Here is a 6000-nt window from a genome sequence, read left to right on the forward strand (position 1 = left end):
ACTCAATCCAATCAAGAGAGGGCCTACGACAATGGCATTTACCAAACTTTGCCTCAAAATAAGAACTAATATGATTTTTTACTCTTATGGGGTCTTCAATCCAATCCCTATCAATTATCAAACCTGTAACTTCTTTAAATCTCTAACTCCATGATCGAGGTCATACCTGATGCAAATAATGTAACAATTAAAAAACTTTAGTACTAGGAAGTGACTCCTAGGTCGTTTTCCAAGGATTATCTTTCAGGCAAAGATTCAGACACCTTATACTCACACACAGTTAGTTTTTTTGTTGAGTGGTATGAAATGCCGAAACAGTAAATAAGTAGTATAGTAAAACGGCTAAATCCCTTTGGTGCATTTGTTCACAACTCAATCATCAGTTTTAATAGATCAATTTCAGATTCTAATCAGTATCTTCCTAATTTGCACAGTTTCAAAACCGAAGCCTTTAACTAATCAAAATCAGCATAAGCATGAAACATTAACATATTCACACAAACTAAGCATTCATGCACTAGAGAGTAAATCAACTAAACGAAGATAAACTCACAAAACATGTTTCTAAACAATGGGATTAAGCAAACCATATTTAGAAATAATATAGAAGAAATCAATAAAGAATCTGAAAATGCATTAATAACAAAACATCAAGAGTTGTGATACATTTCCAAAGGAATTTAGTCTAGATGTTTAGCCTTCCAATGGAAATGGAAGCAATACCGAAATGAAGAAGAAGGGAAAATGGAACCTAATAGAGATCAAAAGTGGGAAAACAAATATGTGAAAATGTGCAATGGAATGAATGGAATTCGGATTCCCTACTCTTAAATGAGTAAAAACGAAAATGAGCTTAAAACTAAAAACTGATTTACAAATAAAAACTCCCAAATTCAAAATACACTCTTCACTTCATCATATTTCCTTCACTTCTGTAATGTTCAAAATGCCATTAGTACCAAATATGATCTGAAAATGGTAATAGATTTAATCAGGCTATTAGAGACCAAGAATTATCAATAATGATAAAATAAGGTTATGAATAATGTGTAATATTACTTATTACTCCTATTTATAGACAAGTTAAAGAGTCACATTCATAGAGCCATTTCTATCTAGATTTTTTCAAAAGTAGGTTGTCTTTTTGCCTTGAAAGGCATCATAGTTATGTTGTAGCCAATCTACTTGTGTTGACTTCATCCTCCGTTATTAATCCATTACTACCTTTAGTTTCAACAAAATTAATGATTTCCACCTGATGAACATTCTTCTATCCAACGAGCTGAAGTGATCTTTATTATAACTCTTTAAGGGCCCTATGAGTTTCTTCAATTTTTCCTTAAATACAAAGGATCTTCGTCCACTGATCTTTAATTTCTTCCTTCTTCTGCAACAAACTTACCAAAACAAGGATCAGATAACCAACAATTATTTGTGCGAAAAGGTGTTGGACCCCAATCAGATTCATCAACTTTTAGAATAATAGGAAATTAATAAAAGAAGTTCCTTGGTACTCCCATTTGTACCAGATTATCCCATTTGACCATCCAATCGTCATTGACAAGAAATTCGTCACTCCTAGTCATTGCCTTTCCATTTGAAAGAAACCAAGTATATTTCTTTCACAAGATAGGCAAATCAAATAATTCCATATCATGAACAAATTGGTTAAATTCTTCGTAATCTTTTTGTTTGCTCGGAATCCAGTACCTTTTCTTTCACCTTGTTTAAGAATTGAATTGAATTCACGTGCTAAACATCACAAATCGCAGGATTGACCCAATTTTGTATTCTTAGCTTCCTCCCAAAACTTTCTCTTCCCTTCCATGTCACATTCGTGATTTGATCATACTCACTCTACATTATCCACTTGTCTTTAACTAGGACGAAATTAGTTCCACATTTGATGTCTTTAACTAAAAAAATCTCCTTATTCCAAATACTCGATAAACCTCTAAAGTTATCTTGTGATAGTTTCAAGGTCGAGTCAAAATTATTAAAACCCTATAAAGATAAGCATAACTTTTTGTAAATAAATTGTACCTTAGTCTCTTAAATGCAAATGAAACCATGCTTATAATTCCTAACTAAATCTATGATCGCCTTCTTCTTTAAATGACCACCTAATCTCCAAAATCTATGGTATTTGATTTATAATTTTTTCTTTTTAAATTATTTATCAATGTCTGCTAGCGGAACCATTAACTCATTTTAATATCGGCACAACATGTGAATTTGCCGAAAAATATAGGTGGTCATGTCTGCATCCACTTTTTATTTGTGTAAGCGGGCTAAATGACCAAATGGTCCATTTTTCTATCACTATTTCAGGATATGTGATTACTCCTCACAATAAGTGTCACACTTATTAATCCAATATTGATCTTCGGTCTTATCAAGTCCAATATTGATCTTCCCTTATTAGGATTGAATGTAATGCAAGCATGATTTATAACTTAACAATTGATACATTTTTTAGACATATTTGTATTAACTTGTGATCTCATGCATATTACTTTGTTGGTATCTAGACATAGAACCGATTCTATAATTTTATAACTCTCAAACTTGTTGGCATAGACTACTAGAGATAGATGTATGCTTAACGGTTCATAAAACTTTATCTTATTAAGCTAGAATGCTAGACATAGAGCTATTGGTAATTTTATACACGAAATTACCAGTTAGCATGTAGTGGCATATTGTAGTGGTACATGGAGTGGGACACTTAATATCCCCTATTAGACTCCCATCATTATTCAATGGTCTAATTCTTTAGAAACTATACCAAAATCCTTCATCAGTGAAAGAAAACAAAAATAACGAAAGAATATGAGTCGAGATTATAAACATAAACGTTGTAGATCTTGAGGAACTAATTATTCCATGAATTCTAATCCATGGAAAAAAATAAAGCTATGAGAAAGTTTACTCATGAACTAGATTAACTCAAACAGGGCGAGAAGAATAATAATTCTTCCGGTAGAACCGTCAAGTTGATTAACTGATCATAGGGCTGACAATGAACCGACTCAACTCGGTATTCGTTCGAAATTTGATTCATTATTTAGCTCGATAAACTTGGTTCATGAACCAAATGAGCCAAACTTGAGCTAGAAATTGAGCTCGTTAAATTAACGAACCAAACTCGAGTTGGATACGATTGTTATTATATATATAAAGATGGTTATATTTATATGTACAAAAAAATTTGTAGTATTTTTAAAAAAAATTAATTAACTATTTAAGTTGTCCAAATGAACCAATTGAACTGAGCCAAACAGTTCGCGAACTTTAACTAAACCGAACTCGAACTAAAAAAATAACTCGTATCGAAATCGAGCCGAACCAATCCTTATCGAGCTAGACCAAGCTGAACTCTGATTCGACTCGGTTCGGCTCGTTTCCAGCCCTAACTGATCAATTAAGGGTTTGTTTGGGAGTTAAACTTTGGAGGAGAAGAAAGGGAAAGATAAGGCTTAAGAGTCATCTCAAAGTGTATTTGATGGCTCTCAAGCCTTCCATTTCACTTCCTTCCCCTCCAAAATCCAACTTCTTAACAAACCCTAAATTCAATATGATAATGGTTACTAGATTGTTACATGTAAGTAAAGAAGATAACAAAAGATGTTTGTCAAATTGGGAATGTTTGAAACTATAGGTGTTTTTTTTTTGTATTATTAAGGTTATCCCCTCATTCATTTTGGACAAGGAATTAATCTCTTTTGGGTGTGCGATTGCTCCTCCTAACAAGTGTCGCTTACATGAATCGAATTATTGATCTTTTGATCACCTTAGAGATCTATCATAACCTTATATCACTAAACCAACACTTTGTTGGGTTGAGTTAAAGTTGGGATTCATCTTATTCTCGAATCTTGTGAAAAGGGAAGTTTTTAATTGAAAATAATGTTGGTTCAATGCTCAGTTGAAAAGTAATAGTAAAATATTGAATGTTGGTTTGACTCACATCCGGTGGCAGAGCTTGGTAAGGACAGGTGGGGGCAACTTCCCCCTAGAATTTCTTAAAAAAATTTAATTTATTATTTATATTGTTTTTAATATTTTAATTCTTTTGATTTCAGATTGATTTTACGTTAAGAAATATATTATGGGATCCTAAATTGTTTTTGTCAAACTTTTCAATAAAAATCCTAAAATTCTATGAATTTTTATAAATCATTTATATTTATAATATATGTATTATTATGAAAAAAACTATATCCTATGTATTTCAATATGAGTAAGACATTTTTTTTCTTGAGATGTCAATTTTAACGTTTTATTATTGATGTTGTTACTCATTTATGTTTGAAAAACTTTCAACCATCTCTTAACTAAATACAACTTTGATGATATGGGAAAAGTGAATGCATTATTATTTGTTTGATCAAGTTATTTATCTTATCTTAACTATTCTAGTTTAACTACTACATGAATGGCATTTTCACTAACGAATGCAACCAAATAAAACTATGTAGTAAAATAGAAGATAAATTTCTTGTAGATAACATGGTGATTTATATTGAATAATAAATAACTGCAAATTTTACTCTTGATTCAGTCATCAATGAATTGAAGTATTTAACAAAGAGTGACACTTTAAATGGATGTACATTTTTTCTTTAACGTCTTTAATTATTAACTATTATTATATTATTATTATTTAGAATTAATATATTGTATTGAAATTTTAAAACAATTATATATATGTCTTTATATTTTTTGTCACTCAATTAATCTTAGTTACTAATTATAATTAAGTATTGTTGTCCCTCCTAAATTTTACATCAAGATCCGCCATTGTTCACATCAATATAAAAACTTAGTCTTGAACTCATCTTTGTTCGTTTATTTTAAGAAATTTTATTTGTGCTTAGGTTCCCTCTAATGTACAAGTAACGTGACTTATCCAATCAAATTGATTTTTCCTTCCTTTTTTTTATACACTTTCCTTTCCTTTAAATTGTTTGAGTTGATACGTTGAAGTTTTCTAGTACAGTGATATTTTTTTAAATTCCTTTTTACCTTCACCTTTTTCGCTAAAATATCTTGCATCTGGAAAAGTCTATTTTACTAAGCTAAGATCTTAACACTATTTTAATCACACACAAAAATAACTTAAGAAAAAAATATATAAACTAGTGTATCAGTTTTATAGACTGTCACTGGATCATCTATTATTCATGTTTAATTATCATTGATATCTCAAAAAAAACTAATACAAATAAATGATGGATAATGTATTCACTGTGTAGAAATTTTTATATTGAAAATACATAAATATTGCACTCAAAATAATAACATTGTGAAATGATCTAATATCTAATACATTTATAAAAGGAAATATATCTAGAGGTGGATTTAAATTTTTATGACAATATTATTTACCTTTTTAAAAAAACTAAACTATTAATTTATGAGGGATGTGAAATTCTTTTATGAAGTGATAAAAGGTTCTTATTTAATCTTGCTCATATGTTCCTATTGTGACTTTTGGGCTCACGTTCCATTTTCTTGAATGTGTGAAGATGAGGCCCAATTGGAAATGTTTATACTCATTATTGCTGTTTTGTTCCATAACTAGAAGCCCCAAAATATAAAAAACATAAAGAACCTTTGACCAAAAGAAAAGTAAGGTAATGAAAGCAACATAACACATCACATAAAATCATATATACATTGTGGGTTTGGTTGGAAGTTGAGCTAACCATTGAATATATGCTGGCCTTGCTTCTATTTGGACCCTTTTATTCCATTTGTTCCTTTCTTAAGTTTAAGCTTTTCTCACAACATTCCAATTCAATATTCAGTTAGAATCTGTTCTCTTTGTTTACTTTGTGCACCAAACCTATAAACCTAATCTATAATGCTGTCACTCTTTTTAACATTTTATGGTGATGCCAAAAAAGAAAACAAAAAATCAATAATTAGGTCAACTATATTAAGTTCAGCACAAATGCATATTCCTCAAGTGAATGTGTGGGTAAAATTAGAAAT

The sequence above is a fragment of the Lupinus angustifolius genome, chromosome LG11 (genome assembly GCF_001865875.1).
Source record: "Lupinus angustifolius cultivar Tanjil chromosome LG11, LupAngTanjil_v1.0, whole genome shotgun sequence".
Lineage (NCBI taxonomy): Eukaryota > Viridiplantae > Streptophyta > Magnoliopsida > Fabales > Fabaceae > Lupinus > Lupinus angustifolius.